General features: G+C 32.1%; 1 protein-coding gene across 4 annotated transcripts in view; it reads right to left on the bottom strand.

Moving 5' to 3' along the window:
- The window catches only part of LOC145328065 (neurotrypsin-like), a 91,155-nt gene that overhangs the window by 31,434 nt on the left and 34,798 nt on the right, over positions 1 to 24,923 (bottom strand). The window lies entirely within an intron of this gene.

Raw genomic sequence — 24,923 nt, 5'->3', positions numbered from 1 at the left:
TAGAATAGAAGACCTTACGTGTAATCTCCTTATAATAAAGTTTGTCTGTCTTATTTGTCTAAATGTTTGTCTGTCTGTTTTTTTGTCTATCTGTTTGTCTGTTTGTCTGCATGTTTGTCTGTCTGTTTGTCTGTCTGTACCGAAGGATCTTGCTAAACGCTGAACCGTTATGGTTCTCCTTTACAGAGTATCTTCTCATACGTTCTGGGAATTAAAATATATTGAGAATCAACTCAGGTAAAATATTTAATGAACAAGGATGATAACATCCATAAATGCTTAACAAAATGTGGGGCATTGTAAAGTGACAGCTAGGAAGGGAGGAGACATACGGCTGAAAATTTACTGGTACCAAAAGTTCTTTTAAATAATTATCTTGTTCGTTGGCACAGAAGGTACTGTTATAAATTATGATTGATTAAAACCATACTATTACAGTCCAAACTTTTGAATCAAATAAATTTTAATCTACCGACAGGGAAATTATATGTTTAGTAATTGGGGGGGGGGGGGGGGGGTATATCTATTTATGACCTAATGTCTTAAATTATCCCTTAAGATCCACAAAGTTTGAGAGTCACTCATTCGTAGGTTTAAACACTATTGTGACTTTCTGCATACATAGATACGTTGTACATCAATTTATTCCATTGTCTTATCCCTTCTGCCTATCTGCTACAGAAATGGATATAGAATACGTGTCTATTGTGACAGAGGAATTTTGTCGTCAATTTAGGTTGCTAATATATAGTCCTCAGAAATAAGTCAATACCTTCCTCCATGGTCATGGAAAGGGATGAGGTAATGTCATAGGAGGTGATTGAGATTGTAGTATACTAGCCAGCGGAGAGAAACATTTAAATTTTATTCCCGTACTTATATCAAACTGTATCCATAACTACAGAAATCCTTGAAAAGGTTTAAATAAATAAGTTGATATTATAATTACTACTAATTACTACTACTAGTTGCTTCAACTCCAACCTCTGGTAGAAGGAAGGGAAAATAGCCTAAAACTACCCAAAGATATTTGTAAGCTTCCCTGTAAAGTACAATCCATACAGACCAGTAATTTTAAAGTTAATTGACTTCAGACAAAGTAAAAAATATAATTTTTCGGGGGGGTATCATTTTTCCTAGAAACTATTTCTCTTGGGAGGGTGTAGATAATCACCCCAAAATGGTTATAAACACTCCTTGGACATATAAGAAGCATCACTGTAAAGAAGAACCATATCGGTTCAGCGGTTAGCGAGATCCTTTGCTACAGACAAATAACCTTACTACTTAGATAATAGAAAATACTAGCGACTACGCCCCTATGCATCTGGGGGCACTTGAGGTGGATGGAGGATTGAAGTTGATCACCCCCTGTTATAAATTAAGTTTTTAATAGAATAATTTTAAAAAAAAATCGGGGGGGGGGAGTATTTTATTCTAGTGGCAATTTCTCTTCTGAGGGTGATGTTCCCTTCCTCAAAATAGTTAATTTAACCTACCTACTATTGACATAAATTAATGAACTATATCTTATTTTTTTCATTGGGTTGGAAGTTTCGTATAAGAAAAAAATATTTAGCGATCTGGTGATTACAAGTAATATAATAATATATCCAGGTTCAGTATCTACTTAGTAACAAGGATGACAATATTAATAAGTAGCCAAGCACAAACAAAATCTTGAAAAGCCGAGAAAATCACTTCATGTCGGATGGACAGACAGACGGACGGACAGACATTTGGAATTGTAGAGTAGCTTTGCTTCAAAAAAAATGGTGTTATCTTGTTAACTGCTTTTATTTAAGTAAATATAAACTCTTGAAATTGTATAACTGTAGAATGTCAACTTTTTCTGTCCGTCTGTCCCTCATTCCTTAACGCCATGGGAAATAAAATTTTCTCTGTTGCTATTGATGATAGACATCTAAAATTTTAAGTGAAGATTTTAATGGCATATGCACATCTAATCAAAACATTGTTTTGTCCGTCTGTCTGTCGGTCATGCTTCAAAGCAAACATTATTTTTTAAGGTATCGTGATTTACTTTTATTTTTTAATTTTTAAAGAACTCAACAACTGCCCTATAACTCACTTTGTCTGTTTGTCAATTCAGTGATATTTTTCTGTGTATAACTTGAGTTAATCATGAATAGGAAAAGAGAAATTCAAGAAAATCTAAAAATCTAGAAATCGATCTAGCACCCCAATTAATAAACAAATCTTAATAAAACTTGGTGAAAATATGTATAATGTAATAGACAGGTGGACAAAACAATGTATAGAATAGATGGGCATATGTCATAGGAATCTTCACAAAAAATTTTAGCTGTCTATCTTGAATAGGAGCCAAGAAAATCATGTTTCCCCTATAGCGTTATGGACTGACGGACTGATGGACAAACAAAGTGAATTATAGAGTGACTTCGCTTCTAACAAGGATGACAACATCCATAAGTAGCGAAGCACAAAATTTCGTGGATTGGACTGACGGTCATTGTTGTTTTCTTCAAACGACGGGAAATTTAATTTTGATATCTTTAACTTAAAGAATTTTTAAAATCGATTAATAAACACTAAAGATATGGGGGAAAATGTAAAAAATACAAAAAAAATAGCTAAAAACCTGCAAAAAGGCAGTCGGACCGTCATTGTTGATTTCTTCAAATGACCGGAAATTTAATTTTGATATCTTTAACTGATAAAAAATCTTGAAAATCGGTCCATAAATACCAAAGATATGGGGAAAAATGTAAAAAATATAAAAATAGCCAAAAACCTGCAAAAAGGCAGTCTGACCGTCATTGTTGTTTTCTTCAAACAATGGGAAATTTAATTTTGATATCTTTAACTGAAAAAATGTTGAAAATCGGACCATAAACACCAAAGATATGAGGAAATATGCGGAAAATAAAAAAATAGCCTAAAACCTGCTAAAAGCCGTCCGACCGCCATTGATGTTTTATAGTTAATTGTGCTCCTTAATGATGGGAATGTTGTCAAAAAAAATCAGCTTTCTATCTTTTATAGGAGCTGAGTAAATCCCATTTCCCCCATAGCGTTACGGACGGACGGACTGACGGACAAAGGGAATTATAGAGTAGCTTCGCTACTAAAAAGTATGACATTCCTAAAAGTGCAGCTCTAAAATCAGAAGGAAGGACAGACAACCATTAACCCTTGTAGAGTGTTAGAACTTGTAAACAAATAAGTGTAAACAAAATTGTCCTTATTTTTGTTCCAAAATTGCTTAAATACTTACGTTCAATTTTAGGACTTGATTATAAAGTTTCCTCGCTTATGATATTGTACTTTGTTGTCATAGACATCATTATTCAAAAATCAGATTAATAGGATAGTTATCTGCATGCAACAGTTACAATTACTAATTGTAATCTTCAGAAGTTTATCATCAATGTATTTCAATGTATTAGCCATTGTCTTATCCCTTTAGATCCCTTTTATTTGATCTTTTTGTTACGTTTTCTTTATTCTCTTTCTCTCCCTCGTATTATCTCTTTCTCTCTCTCTAATATTCTTTTTCTCTCCATCGCATTATCTCTCTCTCTCTCCTTCTCTTTCTCTCTCTCTCTCTTTTCTTTATCTCTCTTACTCTCTCTCTCTCTTTCTCTCTCACTTTATGTATTATTTTTTCTCTCTTTCTCATCTTCTCTCTCTCTCTCTCTCTTTTTCTCTCTCTCTCTCTCTTTCTCTCTCTCTCTCTCTCTCTTTCTCTCTCTCTTTTTCTCTCTCTCTCCTTCTCTCTCTCTCTCTCTCTCTCTCTCCTTCTCTCTCTCTCTCTCTCTCTCTCTCTTTCTCTTTCTCTCTCTCTCTTTCTCTCTCTCTCTCTCTTTCTCCCTCTCTCTCCTTCTCTCTCTCTCTCTGTCTCTGTCTCTGTCTCTCTCTCTCTCTCTCCTTATCTCTTTTTCTCTTTCCTTATCTTTCTTTCTCCTTTACTCGCTTTCTTTCTCTCTCTCTCTCTGTCTCTCACTCTTTCTCTCTCGCTCCCTCTCTCCCTATCTCTCTCCTATACTCTCTCTCTCTATGTGTTTCTTACCTCATCTTTTTCTTTCACTTTCTTTTTTTCTCTCATTCGCTCTCTCTCTCTCACTTTCATTCTATCTCTCTCTATTTCTTTTCTTCTCTCCCTCTCTATCTCTCTCTCTCTCCTTCTCTCTCTCATTCTGTTTCTTTATCTATTTATCTCTTACTCTCTCTCTTTCTCTCTCTCTCTCTCTCTCTCCCTCTTTCTCCTTTTATCTCTCTCTCTCTCTCTCCCGCTCTCTCTCTTAGTCTTTCTTTCTCTTTTCTCTCTCCTCTCTCTTTCTTTCTCCTTTTCTCTCTCTCCTTCCTTCTTTCTTTCTTCCCCTTTTTTTTTTTTCTCTCTCTCTCTTTCCCCTTTTTTTCTCTTTCTGTCTCTTACCTTTTCTGTCCCTTTCTCTCTCTATCTTTATATATTATATTATACATTTTATCCAAAAAAAACTTTTCTTTCTCTCCCTTTATAATTATCTGCTTTTGTCTTTCTTTCTATCTCCTTTCCTCACTCTCTCTCTCTCAACGTTTAAGAAAGAAAAAAATTAATTATATTCATTTAAATCTAACTATCTATCTATCTTATGATCAAAATAATTTGGTAGATTTTTATTTTGCTAAAATTGTCATTCGCGGATTTTTCGAAGGGTAGTCAACTTTGGCGCCGTTTTTCGGCATGAAGGAGGTTAGCTACATAAAAATGGACCGCAGATTCGGAATCTCCGACCCCAAATTGTATGGAAAAATGGTCTTTAATTTTTCATATAGGCCCTATGGGAGCTATAATATCAAAAAACATTTTTTGTGACGTTGAGGGTGGTCCTTTATAACTTTTTATAGTACATTTTATGTATTAATATAAAATCCGAGAGCCGGCTCATTGGAGAATTTTAAAGAGCCATTGTTGAATCTTATATGTAAAAGATTTTAGCTAAGATAAGCACCAAGTCATAAATACCTTGATCTAGAGATAAACATTGGCATCTAATATGTAGTGGCTCTCAATATTTTTTTTAGAGCCAGTTTAAGAGTTTTCACATATGAAAACCAAAAATGTCTTGTTTAAATCACACAACCTTTCCAAAGATTTTGATAAAATTGATTAAAAGGATGAAATTATTCAAAATTAGCACAGCATGATAAGTAATAATAATATTTTTTTTCTTTTTCAGTATTCAGAATGAAATATGAAATAATTTTCATTTTAGTATTTTTTTTATAAAACTACAATTAAGGTCGTCCATTCGTAACGGTTAGCTCTTTTTGTTAATTTAAAAATTGAGGTGATAGGTTCGAATGTAAGACTGACACTAGATCATAACTAAAGTTATTAAAAATCCTCTCTACTTTGGATTTGTCATGTGATCGTCATAAACAGTTAGAGAAGGGATAATGCCTTGGCCTTTAAAAAGGCGCAACTCGTTAACAATTACAGTTAGAACTTTTCAGAAAAAAATTCGTGCAATCAAAGGGTTAATTGTTTGTTGGACAGTATTTTACGTAAATGATAACGAAATTTTCAATAACAGAGTAGCTTCATTATGAATTTAATAATTTTATGTAATTTGATAATTTATTCATCACCACATAAATGTTAGATTAAAAGCATATTCAAATCTCCCCTACTGCAAAGTATTTCTGTTTCTTTAATCATATAAAATGATGTGCTATCTCGTCCGCACAGCTAAATGTGTTGACGGGTTCCCATAAAAAAAAAACTTTATTTATCGGTTCAGCGGTTAGCAAGATCCTTCACTACAGACAAAAAAAGCTTACTACTTTATAGAATAGGATGGAGTGGAAGAGGAGGGGGGGGGGGGAGAAGGAAATATGGGCTGTTTATTACACTAGTACCCAAAGTTTTATAATAATGTTTTCTTATTTGTTGGCTTAACAACTTGGGTGACCAAAGTGAATTTGATTGGTTGGTTAATTCAGTTGAGTGTTCAACTACTAATTTTCATCTACAGAAGGGGTAATTTTGTGCATTATCATTTGTTTTTTTTAAAGCATATCTTACAAAGGTTGGAAGAGTTTTCAAGTTCACTTAGTAATAAAAGTGAACTTGTAAAAGAAAAAGTAAATAACACATTAGGACAGAAATATGTAATCAAAAATTGTTATTAGATGTTTAGTTTATGTGCTTGATATGATTTTTTTCTAAACATAATGACAAAAATTACTTTTTTTGCAAACCATCTAGTAAATCTTCCCAAATCCCTCCTACCTAACCCTTCCTATCAGTTTCTTTTCTAAGATTTAAAGATTTCAATACAAAAAGAGTTCTTGAAATACTTGAAGCATATTTTTCCCTATCCCTTGTCAACCCCCCACTTAAAACGATATTTCCGTGGATATAGAGAAAAGTAAATAGGCTAGGAATAATTACATAATGATATTTAGTAACTTGAATACATTTATTATGTTCATAATTTAAACTAATTGGCATCTCATTTAACCCTTAACTTTCGGGACCCTTGCCTAACCTTAATCGGTCAGGGGGGTGGGGTGTTGAATGCCCCCCCCCCCCCCTATTATCACAGTTCAGTTTAAAGCTAAGGGGCTAAAAAGTTTTGTGCATGTTCCCTGTTTTATAATAAATTTCCGACCCAAAGTAGGTCAATGTCAAATTTCACTTCCTTCACCATTTTATATAATGTTTAACAACCTTTGTTTTAAATTTTAAAATTACTTACCTATATATCTCCCCTTTTCCCTTTGTATTATTTATAATTTTTTCCTTAAAAAAGGACCACTAAAAATCCTCAAATAAATCTGTTAAAAAATACAAATTACCTCTGGGCAACATACAAATATGTAGGAGCAAAGCTTACTAATGATTTATCTTTTGATTGATATAAACAAAATAAAAATCTAGTAGGACTTGTTAATGGGCTGGCCATTTTTTATAGAATTTTAGATAAGCCTTGCTGATATATGAGAGGCTATTGTTTTATTTTTCATTAAATATTATTGTGTTGGGATTCATATATCCCAATCCAATGGATTCAAATAAATTCGTCAAAATTAGTAAAACCAACTTTGATGTTAAATAAAATATCTTAAAAGCTTTGATAATATATTTCTTATTTTTAACATTATGTGTAAATGATTTATATTTTCTTCTCTCTTATGTTTCTAAAGAGATAATATTTCAATATGTTTGTTCTTGTTATTTATTTATTTATGTTATTTTTACAACTTAAATATCTTTTCACCAAATTTTTCCCCTGTTTCTATCTTTTAAACAAGGATGACAACATCCTTAAAAGTAAAGCTAATAAATGACAAACGAACTAAATGAAACCAACAAATTTAGTAGTATACATTGTTTAGATATCGGAACCAAAAAGCTGTATAAATTAAACCAAAGTTAAATGAAAAAAGACCCTGCCCCCTCCTAAATTAAACAAGGATGACAACATCCATAAAAGCAAAGCTCTGAAACGATAGGACAAATGGACATTAAAACTTGTATAGTGTTAGAACTGAATAATCAGAATATAATTTATAGGAGTCAAAGCAAAGTTGGAAGTAAATTTGTTGTAAAACTTCTTTACACAGTATAATGTTTTTTAGACATTTTTGACATACTTACATTTTAAGGACTTGATTATAGAGTTGCTTCGCTTATAATAATGTATATTGTTGTCACAGGAATCAGTATACCAAAAATCAGATCAATCGGATAATTAGATCACATAAAAAGTTGTTGTTAAAGAAGTAAAAAAATCAATATGTTTAAAATGGACTTACGGACATTCATGTATGATTATAGTGTTACTACGCTTTCTAAATCGTACCTAACTAATACAGGAATCACCATGCAAAGTTTGAAATTGATAGGACAATTCTGACATGCCTAAATTAATGAAAAAAGCTATCTGTGACGGACGGACAGAGGGATGTAAGGACCAACCCTAATATTAGAAAAGCTTCGCTTTTAAAATTAAATAATAGTAGGAGGGTATATTAATAACAAAGGTAGTCTTAACAAGTTAACAAGGCACTTTTTAAATCTTTCAAATATTTAAAATTTTTGTCAATGATGCATATTGCATATAATTATATTTTAGAATTCGCCTATTGATTTAAACTTAGCATGATGATTTCTGTGATATTTAAGTACAATTTACAGAGCTTAGCAACTCTATCATTGTTAGAGAAAATAGGTTGACCTATGATTTGAAAAATATTGATTTTTAAATTAAGTTAAGGCATGTTAGAATTGTTATATCGATCTCAAACTTTATATGATGATTCCTGTAACAGTTGAATAAATTTTTTTTATAGCGAAGCAACTCCATAATTGTTATCAGAAATTAAATATGTCCATTTAAAACATATTGATATTTTAAAAACTTTTTATTCAACAATTTTCATATGTATTTAAAACAGGATAAGATAAACAAGGAGGAGAAAATAGAATGGGTTAGTCTAAAACTAAAGGAAGGTAGATGTCCCCTCCCTTCTTGCAAAGTATCAGATTTTATTTTTAAGCTAATAAATAAGAAATTATTTTGTGAATTATCATTAGGAATGTGCATTAATAATTGGCCATTGTCTTATCCCTTTATATCTCTGTGGGTTTTACATATGAGTAGCTTGAGTACATATGTTTATGTAATTAGGGATCTTAAGGGATAAGACAATGGACGATAAATTAATGTTTGCACCCAATGATGATAATCAAAATTACTTTTGTTTAAATCTTATCCAACCAATCAAGGTTTATTGTTTTAGTAAAACTATACAACCAGGTATTTTGGAATTATTAACATTTTGTTATTAAAAAAACTTTAGTATAATTGTTAAGCTACCTCTAGCTAAGCTTATATTAATCCTTGTCCTGCCCCCCCCCCCCCCCTGTGAAAGTTACTCTATGATTAAAGTATGTCCATCCATACTTTTTGTTCCTTCAATTATTTTTAAATTGATATTTCTCTCTTTCTCTTTATATTAAGACTAGCAGTTTTGCCCCCTTGCAGTCTCTATAAGAAGCTTCTCTGTAAAGGAGAACCATATCGGTTCATCCATTAGTGAGATCATCTGTTTTATTTATTAGGGTTAACAAACTTTTAATGCTGCGCTACCTGTCAACATTATTGTCCTTAATTTTAAATATTCTTTTAACACACATTAAGATTTATTGAAGCCATCAAAGCATTAAATATCTTTTAACACCCAAAAAGGTCTGAACTCAACGACTTTTTTCACAAATAAACTAATTAAAGGACATATCAGTATGTCCATCTTTCTATTCTTCTTTCTGTCTCTATCTTTTTTTTTCATTTCTTTCACCTTTTCATCCTAAAATGTGTAAATTTTAAATGCTGCGCTACATATCAACATAAACTAGATTGTCCTTGTTATTTTAAACATTGTCCTTGTTTTTCTAAAAATTAGTAGAATGAATAGACAGAAATTCTACTACTTTTTAACATACTATTTGCTTCGTCCCTAACCTCTATGGCAGGACAGGGGAAGTTTGGAAAAATAGTCTAAAACAACCCAAAGACATTAATAAAGATTTCCTGAAAATTAAACCCTTAGGACCAGTAATTTCTGAGAATTTTAGCTTCAGACAAAAAATCGTATTTATTAAAATTAGTACTGGTCATTGTATTTTATTATGAAAAAAGTAAAAAATTTTAGAGGAGACGGTTACACACACACCTTCCCCCCCCCCCCCTCTCAGATATAGTACTTCTTTACAATGCAGGGAGGGAGGGGACAATGGGCTGTTTATTACACTAGTCCCCAAAGTTTCATAACCACGATATCTTATTCGTTACTTTAAAACTTTGGGGAATTTTACTAAATTTTGATTGGTTAGTTCAAAACTAGTCCAAACATTTCAACCAATAACTTCAATCTACAGAAGGGGTAAGCTTGTCTATCCTCATTAGAGATGTACATATATCAATTTATCATTCATTGTCTTATCCCTTAATATCCATGTTTATGTGGTATCTGCCTAGGGTAAATGGCAGACACCAGAGTTCGAATAAAGACTACGGCAGTGTGAACAGACGTGGACACCTTACTATAGAGAAGCTACGCTTCTCTAGCATTCACTAGACAAGAATCAACATCTATTTCAGTTGTCACTTTATTGAAGGTGTAAAGGATACTGAAGCTATATACAACAAACAATAACTACATGGATAGGAATAAATGATCATAACATAAAAGCATTATAATACATATACAATAGTCAGTTTGGGCAATCATGATTCCCCATCCCTGGAAAGGGTGGGGGGGATTAAGAATACAGTTAACCATAATATAAATACATATGGATTAGGAATAAAGATGGTTAAAGATAAATCATACAGTAAAACATAGATAATTGCAATGGTTAGGTAGATGGCTATCCCTGTCTGGGGCAGGCAGGATAGCCCATGGAGCAGCACAATAGGTAGATAAGCATAGAGGGGTTGAGTGGTAGGTCTGGGTACTAAAGAGGGAAGGTTTGATGATTACTTGTGACAACAACAGTCTGTGTGGGGGCAGGTTTAGATCCTTTATCCTCAGGGTTGAGGTGGTGCTGATAACTTGGTGGTTGAAGGGGAAGGTTCCGGTGCTTAAGATGGGAGAGGGAGGGGTAACACCCCTCCCTCCATTTGCAGGACAACTGAGAGATAAAATCAGTACCGTTATCTGACATCTTTTCAGGTGGCTTCATAATTGTAGAATAACAGGATTTAACTAGGTGCGTAGCATCACTATAATGTCTTGGTTTCTGCATGGTCCAGAGCTGCCGCATACCACATTTACAATGTTTTTTTCTCACATATCTTGGTCCATATATCCTTCTTATATGTCAACTGTTGAAAAGAGAAACAAGGATGAAAACATCCATAATTAGAAAAGCACAAAAAATTGTATCTACGAAAACATTTGAAAATTGAACCCTAAACACCAAAAGTCTGATGAAAAATATAAAAATAGCCTAAAATCTACTAAAAATCAGCCCGACCACCATGAATGTTTAATAGTTGGTTGTTTATAGGATCCGAAAATGATGTTTCCCCTATTTTGTGTCTAAAGGACAAACATTGTAAATTATAGAGTAGCTTTGCTACTAAAATATCTACAATAATGTCTAACGAAGGAGTCTATCTTTTTCACACACACACACACATATATCCCCCCCCCCCCCTCCCTTTTTCCCCTTCACTCTATAATATGAGTGAAAGTTTACGGAGTAGGGGAAGACAGTGGCTCCGAGAGTTGGCGCATATCCTCCTGTTTATTGTAAGCTCGTTTTAGCACTTATTCCCCTTTCTTCTTTACCCCCCCCCACCCCCCTTAATTACTTTTAGGGCTCATAAAACAAAACAAATGTTATCTATCTATCCATGATATTTTTCAACTGTTTAAAAGATGTTTAAAATAAGGGAAAGTCAATTAGAAAAACTGAAGGTTAAACTTTGTTTTTTAACAATGACAATGATAGATGGATAGATAGATGGAAATATGGATGGATAGATAGATAGATAGATGGAAAGATGGATGGATAGATAGATAGATAGATGGAAATATGGATGAATAGATAGATAGTTAGATGGAAAGATGGATGGATGGATGGATAGATAGATAGATAGATAGATAGATAGATAGATAGATAGATAGATAGATAGATAGATAGATAGATAGATAGATAGATAGATAGATAGATAGATAGATAGATAGATAGATAGATAGATAGATAGATAGATAGATAGATAGATAGATAGATAGATAGATAGATAGATAGATAGATAGATAGATAGATAGATAGATAGATAGATAGATAGATAGATAGATAGATAGATAGATAGATAGATAGATAGATAGATAGATAGATAGATAGATAGATAGATAGATAGATAGATAGATAGATAGATAGATAGATAGATAGATAGATAGATAGATAGATAGATAGATAGATAGATAGATAGATAGATAGATAGATAGATAGATAGATAGATAGATAGATAGATAGATAGATAGATAGATAGATAGATAGATAGATAGATAGATAGATAGATAGATAGATAGATAGATAGATAGATAGATAGATAGATAGATAGATAGATAGATAGATAGATAGATAGATAGATAGATAGATAGATAGATAGATAGATAGATAGATAGATAGATAGATAGATAGATAGATAGATAGATAGATAGATAGATAGATAGATAGATAGATAGATAGATAGATAGATAGATAGATAGATAGATAGATAGATAGATAGATAGATAGATAGATAGATAGATAGATAGATAGATAGATAGATAGATAGATAGATAGATAGATAGATAGATAGATAGATAGATAGATAGATAGATAGATAGATAGATAGATAGATAGATAGATAGATAGATAGATAGATAGATAGATAGATAGATAGATAGATAGATAGATAGATAGATAGATAGATAGATAGATAGATAGATAGATAGATAGATAGATAGATAGATAGATAGATAGATAGATAGATAGATAGATAGATAGATAGATAGATAGATAGATAGATAGATAGATAGATAGATAGATAGATAGATAGATAGATAGATAGATAGATATATAGATATATAGATAGATAGATAGATAGATAGATAGATATATAGATATATAGATATATAGATAGTTAGTTAGATAGATAGATAGATAGATAGATAGATAGATAGATAGATAGATAGATAGATAGATAGATAGATAGATAGATAGATAGATAGATAGATAGACAGACAGATAGACAGACAGATAGACAGACAGACAGACAAACAGATAGATAGATAGATTAAAAGATAGATGGTTAGATATATAGATATACAGATAGATAGATCGAATCAAATAAAAAGAAATAACCTGAAACCTGTCCATATAACAAAGCTAAGCTTTTATGACAATTTAACATTGAATAGTTAAGACGTTTATAGGACTTACACTCAATCACACATCCAGATACTTTACAATTTATAGAATAAATCACTATGACTTTATCCACTTAAAAAGTAATATAAAGTAAAATTCTCGAAAATTGGTGATCCCAATTGGTTGTTCTTTTCAGGTAAGCTTTATAGATATCTTAAGGGTTGATTTAAGCTATTTTCCTGACATCCCACGTCTTCCTCCAGAGGCTAGAGACAAAGTGTTCATCAATAGAAAAAACCTAAAAGGATAGGACAATGGACGCTAAATTGATGTACATATCCAATGATGAAGCACATAATTACCCCTTATGTTGATTGAAATTAGTGGTTGAAACATTTAAACAGTGAACTTGATAAACCAATCAATCAAAATTGATTAAAAGTCCCCAAAGTTGTTAATCCAATGAGTAAGAAAATGTAATCATAAAACTTTGAGGTTTAATGTAATAAAAAGCCCATTATACCCTCTCTCTATTATAAATATCTTAGAGGGCGGATTTAAGCTATTTTCCTAGCATCCCTAATATATTTGGAAAAAAAAACAATCTTAAATTCACATTTCTTTCATGGTGTTACCTCAGGGATCTAAAGGGATAAGACAATAGTCAAATCTTGTACATTCCCGATGATGATAAACAAGATTAGCCCTTCTGTAGATTCAGGGAGGAAGGGGACATTGGACTGTTTAATGCACTAGTCCCCATAGTCATAACAATGTTTTGTTCTTAGTCATTGGCTTAACAACTTTGAGGATTTTTCTTGGCTTTTTATTAGTTGGTTCATTAAGTTGAGTGTCTAAATGTTGCAACCACTAATTGTAATCTACGGAAGGGGCAATTTTCTTATCATCTTTTGGGTTGTACATCAATATATCGGCCATTATCTTATCCCTTTAGATCCCTCGTTATATTATAACAATTTGTTATACAGAAATATTTAAATATCATTTAATGTTATATTTTTTTAGCAAAGCTACTCTAGAAATAACTTGGTGCGTCTGTCCATCTGTATGGCTAAGGGGAAACATGAATTTCTTGACTACTATTAATGTAGAAAGCTGAAATTTTTGGTGAAAACTTGTAAGACCTATGCACATCAAGGCTACATACATTTTCACTTATTACATTATACCAGGGAGGAAGATGACATTGGGCTGTTTATTACACTTGTACACAAAGTTCTTTTTGTCTAACAACTTTGGGGACTTTTGAAGAATAATGATTGGTTAGTCCAATATGTGTTTTAACGTTTCAACCACTAATTGTAATCTACAGAAGGGGTAATTTTGTGTATCATCTTTTGAGTTTTACATCAATATATCTGCCATTGTCACATCCCTTTAGATCTATGTCATCCAGACTATATATGTTCCATTATTACATTATACTGTTCAAATTTCTTGAAAACCTTTTTTTAAACAAAACTTTTTTCTAATTCTGTCTGCATGGTAATTTGGATGGGTTAGAATTGTTCTATTGTTTTCAAATTTTGCATGATGATTCCAATAACAGTTAGGTACGAATTAGAAAGCATAGCAACTCTATGAAAATCCAAATGTCCATTTAAAATAGGGTGATTTTTAATGTTTTTTTTACAACATCTTTTTGTATGACATTCATCTGATTTCAATGTATTAGGAAAAGCATCTCTATTAAAATAATTATTTATTATATAAATCCTGGGCAGGCTTTTAACCTCTCCTTGTTTGGTTGTAGAGGTGGGGATGGGGGGGAGGGTAGTTTAACCCCAATTTTGTAAAATCAAGTACAGATTAACACATGACCGTCAAATAAAAATAAATGGGCAGACAATAGTCTATAGTCTAATAGAGATTAATACGTGACCGTTTTGTTTTTTTGGAAATAATTGGGCAGGGATCTAAAGGGATAAGACAATGGCTGTTAAATTCATGTACATCCCAAATGATGACACAAAAAATTAACCATTCTGTAGATTGATATTAGTGGTTGACACGTTTGAACACTCAACTTACTAAACCAACCAATTAAAATTCAGGAAAAGTCCCCAAAGTTGTTAAGCCAACAAATAAGAAAATGCTTTTTATAAAACTTTGGGGACATGTGATATAAACAGCCCATTGTTCCCTCTCTCTAATATATACTTTCAATTTTAGGATTTGATTATAGAGTTGCCTTGCTTATAATACTTTACCTTGTTGTCCTAAGAATCATTATTTAAAAAATCAGATGAATAAGATAACTATGTAATACAAAATTATTTTGTCAAAGTGTCAAGAAAATCAGCATGTTTAATTGGATATACGGAATTTCTGGTAACGATTATAGAGTTGCTACGCTTTCTAAATTGTACTTAACTGTGATTATTAGAGTTTACGAAAATATCAGACAATAAATTATTTAATTCTAGCATTTCACCTTTAAAACATCTATTTTCTGCAGGGTTTCTAAGGAATAACACAAAAGAAGATAAATGTTTATGCGTCTTCAATGATGATTATCAAATTTATTCATTCTTTAGATTAAAATTATTGGTTAAAAGGTTGGGACATCTTAAAATCTAAGAAGTCAGTATACTAATAAATTTAAATATAAGTACCCAAAGTTTTGACTCTCTACATGTGTTAATGTTCTATGGTCCTTCGTTTTTAGAGATTTATTTTTATGGATGTTATCATCCTTGTTTTCTTTAACAGATAAAGATAAATTTACACTTATTCTCACTGATATAGAATCTTCGCTGTCTATCTAATGGCAGCTGAGAAAATTGCATGTCCCCCATAGCATTACAGACTGGCGGACTGACGAATAGATTGTTCTAAGATTGTTCTATGTTTCTTAACTCCTTAAACATGAAAAAAGTTTTCATGTACGAGTTAACATAGAATGAAAATCAAAAAGTTATAGGTATTGTAACAGAGGGTGGTGGTACCCTCCCCCAAAATAGTTATGAACCTTACAAGGACCTATAAAAAGCTACATTGTAAAAGAACACCATCTCGGTTCGGTGGTTAGCGAAATCCTTCGACACACACAGACACACACACACACAAACACACACACACTGTTACTTTAATAGAAGGATTATTTTGGATAATAATTTTTTAAAAATGAACACAGCACATAAATTTACCAAAACAAGGATGACAACATCAGACAACATAAATTTGTTGCAAAATAAATTAAATATGGGACATACTTTCATTTTTAGGATGGCTCTGTATCTAAAAGGGCTTCAAAAATAGCTTAAAACCAAGGCTTAAATCTAAAATTGAAATAGCCTAGAACCATCACAGGACCTATGGCATTGCATATGGCATTGCATATACTCAATTATTTTTCGTATTTTTAAAAATAAATTAAGCTTTCTTGGTCTGAAAATTATACTGTTGCTCAAAGTTTTGAAAACACATTCTCTCGGATGTTCGCACAAAATTTTGGGCACTTATATATATAAAGGATTTATTAGAAATAAGATGATTATATTTTTTATGTGGTCTTTTTTCTCTCGATGTTAGTTTTTTGAAGCCACGCTACTTATGAAAATAAAATTACATATTTTTTCAATAACATAAATCACTTGAATCCGACTTATTTACAAAAATTTATTTGATTTGTTATTTCTTTATATAAAAAATTTGCAAATATTCATGTAATGCAAAAATGATGGTTCATTTGAGATTCAATACATTTGGGATTCTTTTTTAATGTAATTCTGCAATTTATGAATATATATTTTAAGATAAAATATAAACTTTTAAAAGAGCAGCTTTTCTAACTTTAGATTTGGTAGACCTGTTCGTCTGTCTGTCTGTCTGTAACTGTAAAGCATCACTATAAGATCGTCTAAAATATGTATATTTTGGAATGACATTTTATTTTTTATTTGTTGCACATTGTCCATAATACTTTATGATAAACTAGCGGCTTCGCCCCTAGCCTCTAGGGGCTTTATTTTTGAAGGTTCAGGGGAGAATTTAAAAAATTTTGTTTACATATTTTTAGATATTTTTTGTATTTTATAACATTTTATTACTCTTTATATCATTTTATAACTCTTTATAACATTTTATAACTCTTTATAACTTTTTATATTGATTTATAATATTTAAAACCCTTGAAATTTTTCTTTTTTTTATTGTTTTTTTTAATCTCTTTGCCATTAGTCTTTTTGGGGCTTTGCCCCCACAGGAGAAGGATGTTTTCACAATCTTTTTGAATGTAATAAAACAAAGTTTAAAAGAAGAAAAGAAATTTAAAAAGAAGAAAAATAATTGAAGATATAAAGAAAATATAAAAAAGTATAAAAAAGTATAAAAAAAATATAAAAATAATAAAAATTAATAAAAACATATAAAAATATATAAAAACATAAAAAACATTAAAATTAGAAAAAAATATGAAATTTTTTTTTTGGGGGGGGGGAAATTTTCATTTTTAGGGGGGGTTGGGGATGTCCCACCCTCCAAGAAAATAGCTTAAAACCACCACAGGACCAATAGGTATATACCCTGAAGAGTAGAATCCAATCGGTTCAGTGGTTACTGAGATCTTAAGCTTCAGACGGACGGACAGACGGACGGACAGACGGACGGACAGACGGACAGACAGACATCAAGCTACTTTGTATTATAGATGATTTTTCAGAATTCTAATTCAGCTGATATTTAATTGTTTGATTAAAGGAATCGTTTACATTTGTTAAAGTTCGTTTGAATGACAGTCTGATCGATAAATCTTTGCTTCTAGTAATTGTTGTCATCCTTGTTTTCTCTAAAGTTATTTAAAGTTATAAATGACGAATTACATTTTTTTTAAAGCAATGTAAACTTTTAAAAACTTTATAAAAAACGTATTTACCTACAGATTTTCCTTATTCTATACATTTTTTAATGAAAGAATTATAAATCAGTGTATTTTAAGAACAGCATTTAGAAGCATTTCGGTCTTTTCGTGTTTTTAGCAAAAAAATAAGGCCTAATCTCTGGCATCAAACCTGCCCATAGAGGCTCAACGACAGTTGGAAAAATACTCAAATGAAATTTTTTTACAGTAAAAGTGTTTTCAGATTGACCAAATTCGGCCTCGGAGGCCAGAGATTAAGTGGCCAAAAAATGAACTTATTTTAGGTTCAGCAAACCAATAATCTGGGTACACTTTTACAATTTTGCAGACATTTTCATTTCAGAGGCTCAGGAGGGCTAAAGTCCGCTTCGACTACCCCCTCATAAATGGGCCAAAATAATAAATCTTCAAAAATTTTATTAGAGCAGGTTTTAGGCTACTTTTGATGACCGGGAAGAAAACATAATCCAATTTTGAAAATTTAGAGGTAACTTCAGTTTTTAACCTTAATGGATTGAATCAAATCAGATTAAGTTTAAGTGTCTAATGATATCAGCTTGACGAGCTGGTCATTTTTGCTCCTTCTTAAGCAAGTGATTGGTGGCCTCTGGCGGCCTCGAGCCTCAAAAAAACAATCCAAAATGACAATTTTGATGTTTAAAAAATCGTAGCTCAGCTCCTAATTGACCAAAATTTTTGGTTTTTATACTTTTAGAATTGTCTGACCTGTAGTTATAACATACTGAAAGGTCAAAGCTCTAGCTAAAGGTTAAAGGTTCAAAACCCTGCATTGAAAGTGGAAAATGGCTGTATTTTGGAAATAAGCTCATAAAAAATTCAATTTCTTGTTTGTCTTTTATTGAAACCATTTATTGTGCATATACATTTCTCATAACTATCAACAACCTCCAGTTGATTTTTGAAAATCAGTCAACTACAACCTAACCTAACCTAACATTGCTGATTTAACCTAAATAGCATTCTAGTTCCGAGTTTTTTTAGGATCTTAACAAAATTTCAAAACTTGATAATAGACTTATTTATTTGCCATTATTGCACTACATATCAATGCCATATCTCATAGGTGGCAGGTGTGAGGCCATTTTAAAGTTTTGATATTTTTGAGTGTTTTTTTTAGGTTACAACAATGTAATTCTTGTTTGTCTATTGAGTTATTGAAACCATTTATTGTGTATATACATTTCTTATAACTATGTACCACTTCCAAGTGATTTTTTGGAAATCAGTCAACTCTAATCTAATCTAACTTATCTTTTCTGGTTTTTCCATAACCAGCACTCTAGCTTCGAGGTCTTTTAACATTTTAACAAAATTTCAAAACTAGCTAATAGACTTATCTATTTACAATTTTTGCACAAGAAATTAAGTTCATATCACAAAGGTTGCAGGTTTCAGGCCCTTTCAAAGTTTGATTATTTATTAAATTAATTTTTATTCATTTTTACCTTCTACAAATGGCAATATGTGTCACAAAAATTTGGTCTTTACATTTTTAGAAATGTCTGACCTTCAGTTATAACATACTAACAGGTCACAGTTCTAGATGAATGTTTAAGGTTCGAATCCCTGCATTGAAAGTAGAAAATGGCTTAATTTATTGTTTGTCTATTGAGATATTGAAACCATTTATTGTGCATATACAGTAACCCTTGTCAAGCGGGAGAAGGTTACACTACTCTACCCCTAACCCTCGCCCAGTTATAGGCTCCCTTTCCCTACTTAAGCGCAATTAGACTACCGTAATCCAGCCTCAAGACACTCTTCCTTAGGCCAGGACACCAATACCCAGGTTATCTACTACCCAGCTAAGCCAGGGTATCCCCAAAGTAGCCCTCTGGAAGCTAGAACTAAAGATCTTTAACTAACTGTTGTTAAGATATCTCCAACCGTAGTCTATTTATAAGCCTTCTATACTAAGCTAAGAGGGCTCTATCTACCCTCTAAAGGACAGTTTTACATCGTAGACTAGCTTAGTAGACACTTTTGTGTTGCCATTTAACGCTAAAACCTCCATCAAGTCCATAAAGGGTCACCAAGATAGACGCACATCATAGTTCCCCAAGAAAATACACTAGATTTCAAAATTACACTTATTAAATATGTTTAAAAACATTAAATACCAAATTGACAAAATCCATGTTTCTTCGATAACTAGCGAACGGATTGAGCTAGAATCGATGTGAAGGTGTCTAAATGACCGTCTCGACATCACGGACCCACACAAAAAATTTGGTTAATTTTGGACAACTTTTAGGGGGGTAGACCAAACGATGTTTGATTTTTTGATGCAAGTTTTGGCTCATTAAAATCCAAAAAATCAGTTTTTCCTAGGAAAACTTTTTTGTTTCTCAACCGATTTTGGACTTCAAGGTGGCAAAATGTCCGTCTCAATATGCTACACACATGTACAAAATTTGGGGTCAAGATTCCAACTCTAAGGGGGCTGGACCACGACTTGTAACTTCAATTTTAGTGAGCCAAAACTTGTATCGATGGACTTACATCTTGTGGTCCGCCTATCTAAAAATTGTCCTAGGATCTTCATCTTTGGAGGGTGAATTTTACTCGGTGAGACGCTCATTTAGACACCTTAACATCGATGGTAGCTCGATCCTAGCCCAAATGGTGGAGAAAACTTAGATTTTTCAATACGTGAGAGGCAGAAATTAGTGAGAGTGAGCCAAAACTTGTATCGATGGAAGTTACATTGTTTGGTCCAGCCCCCTTAAAATTGTCCTAGGTTCACCAAAATTTGTGTGCTTATTCTACTCATTGAGACGAACATTTTGCTGTGTTTAAATCTTATGTAGCTCAATCCTAGCCCAGATAGTGGCCAAAACTTGAATTTTTCAGCGGCACCTGTTTAGGTTTGAAAATTACTTATTTCTTCGATAACTAGCAAACGAATTGAGCTAGAATGGTGTCCTAACTTTTAAAATCTTTTAAACTATTATTTTAATTAACAGAAAGAGTGCAATTTAGTTAAGATCACTGAAGATCAAAATAAATTTATCATCCATTGTCTTATCCCTTTAGTACAAAGTTTTTTTTGTGCGAAGCTTAAGATCTTGACAATTGTTGGAATTTTAAGTGTCTTGTTGTGGTTTTGGGCTATTTATTTGATAAATGCAAGAAAACAGATAAAATGCTATCTAAATTCTAAATATTACAGTTGGAAAGGTTGAATTTTTTTCCTCTCTTAAAAATGATTTTTTTCTTCCCTCTAAACTTCTATTGCCAACTTGGCATCTACTGTTAAAAGCAGGGCATGGATTATGAATTAAAGTACTATAAATCAATGGATGTATTATTACTTGGATCTTACACCAGAATTTCATGTTCTATAATAATCAAGTAAACTCTGAAGCGGGCTAAAATAACAATCTCCCCCATCCTCTTTCCTCCAACTGGATAAACGGCTCAACCAAAAAATGTAGGGGAAAATTGCAACCTAAATTGACGACAATTTTTCTCCTTTGATTTCATCCACGTATATTCTATGTCCATTTATAAATCAGGGATAAGACTATGGCCCATAAATTGATGTACATCGCCAATGATGATACACAAAATTATCCCTTCTGTTAATTAAATTAGTGGTTGAAACATTTTATCACTCAACCTAATAAACCAACAGAACAAAATTCAATAAAAGTCCCCAAAGTTGTTGAGCCAACGAATAAAAAACGTACTTACAAAACTTTGGGGACTAGCATAAAAACACCATAATGTCCCCTCAGCTCTTTCTCTGACTACAAATGCACAGGAAGTTGACAAACTCTAAACCACAGAAAACTGAGAAGACAACTTGTTTTCTCATTATTTCACAAATCATTTATTTTGATAAAGAAGTTTTGAAGCTTAATTATTGAAAACTGATAATTCTTGTTTCTGATAAAAAAAGGTATTAAAGATAAGTGGGTTATACTGAGCAATACTTTTAATTTAATAATTGATAATCGAGTTGGATATATTCACCCACCCAACTTTATTGCCTGTATATAAAACATAATAGGTGACGTATTGTGGTGTAGCTCCTTTTTATTTGTAGAATAGCTACTCTATAACTTTAGTATTCCAGTACGTCCATACGTTTATGTACAGAAAAACAGAAAACTCTATCAGTAAGTTCATGTAAAATAAAAGAATTGTCCTATTGGTTATAAATCTTAAACAAAATTGTTTTTGATTCTGATAACAAAAAAGCTATCATTTTGGAAGAAAAACAACTCTATTGTTATAATCTTTATCTACAACGGTAAGTACGTCCATTTTGAATTATAATAGCGATTCTTCTATAAGGTAAGCAACTCTGTAATTTGACCAAAAATTTAACAACCAAAACATAGTTACCTTGCTTAGAACTATAATTAAAAATTTGATTTTTTTAAAGATCTGATTTTAAGGATGTTTTTAACTTTTTATCCTTGTAAATCTCCATAACAGAAGCCTTTTTATGGAAATATGCTAGGGATCTAAAGGAATAAGACTATGGCTGATGTATATCCCCATGTTAATACACAAAATAACCCCTTAGATTACAATTAGTGTTTAAAACGTATGGACACTTTCCAATCAAAATTTATCAAAAGTCCCCAAAGTTGTGAAGCCAATAAATAAGAAAACGTTATCATAAAACTTTGGGTACTTGTGTAAAAAAAGCGCATTGTCCCTCTCTCTCTGTAGAATTCATTATTCAGTGGCGTGAACAGGGTTTGCCAGGGGGGTGCGCTAATCATATACCTATCAATATATATGACATTCAATATACAATATATCTATCTATCTATCCATCTGAAAAAACAAATGGGAAATTCACATTTCTATAATTATACATTTATACCTTTGGTCACCTGACTAACAGACTCTGAGACAAATATTTACAGAATTGACACAGAAAAAAAGAGTCCTTTATCTTAATTAGTGGCCGAGAAAATTGCGTTATCACCTAAACCTGACATACGGAAGGACAGCCATAGTAGTTAGTGAGAAGATTCAGCCAAAGTAAGATGAAGAGTAGCTGCAAAAAAATGTGTCTTATTTTGTAAATTTCCGTTAAAATTAAACATTGTCTCTAACTTTGAAATAAAAAAAAATTCACAGGGATCTAAAGGGATAAGATTATGGCTGACTAATTGATGTACATCCCCAATGTTGATACACAAAATAACCCCTTATGTAGGTGCTTGAAACGTATGGACACTCAATTTAATAAATCAACCATTCAAAATTCATTAAGAGTACCTAAAGTTTTTAAGCTAACGAATAAGAAAATGTTATTATAAAACTTTGGGCAAATCCATGTCTTTATTAGCATGACTGACAGGGACAAAAGAATAAATAAATGCTAATTTATGAGAGGAATCTAAACAGATGCACCAAGTGTACATTGAAAACAACAAAAAACTATCACATTTCATTTTTCTGGTAATGTTTGTTGTACCTCCTCGCTGTTCTGCAATAGTCTAGCGTCCATATATTTCATTGGTAACAAACTTTCCTGTTTTCTTGTTTATATGAATAAATAATAAGGCTTACAAAATTATTGATTGTGAAGCTTAGGATACAATTAACAGCAATATTTGCTAAAGGTTTGTCCCTGAAAGTTTGAATTTAATATGGCAATTCTAACCAGCCTAAATTAACTACTGACGGACGGACGTACTAACCCTAATCATAGAAAAACTATTTTTTTTGCTGTTTTAAAAGAACACTTATTTTGAAGTTTTGGAAAATTTGGCAATAGACATAATAGGTTTAGATCTACAATTTCAAAATTATACCAATAAGGAAAATAGTATAGGAAGTTTTCGACCAAATCATTAATTTTGAAGGTATTTATTACTCAATGTAACACATATGTCAATTATAAAAAATATCTTCTTCTGCCAAAATTTTTTTTTAATATGTGTTTCTGAATAACCATCTAAAGCAATAAATCTATTGATTTTAGCAAACGGAAACTTGTATAATGGGTATATTAGCCATAAACTCAGAGACTTAAAGGGATAAGCTATATAAAATTCTAAAAAATCCCCAAAGTTATTACACCTACAAATAAAAAAACGTTATTATAAAACTTTGGGGACTAGAGTAATGAGCAGCCTAATGTTCCCTCCCTGTATGATGAAGAATGAAGAAAATCCTTCCTCCATGGGAACTGTTTAAAAAATGTATTGCCTTTCAATGAAATTGGTTATTTTGACATCCCATGCGATTAAAAACTGCAGCATCTTTTATTTACTTTTTTTATTCGGGAAATGTTTAGGTATTAATTAAAATTTTCAACAACGAGGCAGTATCAAAAGGCTACTTTTTCTAATAAAATGAAATATACTTTTTTCAGATTACAACAGGGAGGGATTAGTCAATGCCGAAAAAATATCCCATCTTATCATAAGAAAGTACCAACTACGTAAAGACAAATTAGACGATTTTTTGGGGGGGGAAGAATTTACATTCCATTGTCTCCTCCCTGAAGCAATAAGCAAAAAAACGACAAATTTTAAGTTTTCTTTATTTAAAGTAAAGAGGGCTAATTTGCAGCTACTCTCTATTTCAATATTCGTCTGTTTTTTTTTAAATTTACTTTACTGAATGTTGTCATTTTAGTTTAGTTATGTAAGGTTAAGTAATGGTTAAGCAGTTTCCTACAGGGTTGGAAATAAAGACCTGTAGGATTGGAGATCCCCGCAGGGTCCAGAAAAGGGAGGTTAGGGTGTGTTAAGTTAAGGTTAGGTTTGCCCGCAGTGTTAGGAGGTTTGGATTAAGGAATGCAGGGACTTACTCTCCCCCCCTCCTCCCTTGAGGTTTGGTGATTACGTGTGTGAAAGAATTTTTGAAATAAGTTAAGAAACAAGAAAGTTAAAAAAAATGTGGGGAGAGGGGGAAATACCTCCCACCCCCCTCCCTCTTTCTCCGGGGGTTGGTGATGTCATGTGTGAAAGAATTTTTTTAATTGGTTAAGAAACAAAAAATGAAAAAATTTAGGGGGGTGAGGTCGCCCCCCTCTTCCCCCATCAACCCCACTCGATACCTCCCCACCCTGGGTTTAGTGAAAGAATTTTTGAAATCCGTTCATAAACAAAGAAGTTAGGTTTTGCTAACTGGTTTTGCTCC

The sequence above is a fragment of the Acartia tonsa genome, chromosome 9 (assembly GCF_053477335.1).
Source record: "Acartia tonsa isolate MP-2025a chromosome 9, ASM5347733v1, whole genome shotgun sequence".
Lineage (NCBI taxonomy): Eukaryota > Metazoa > Arthropoda > Copepoda > Calanoida > Acartiidae > Acartia > Acartia tonsa.
Note: the sequence above shows the minus strand (reverse complement) of the source record. Positions and strands in the feature narration are given on the sequence as shown.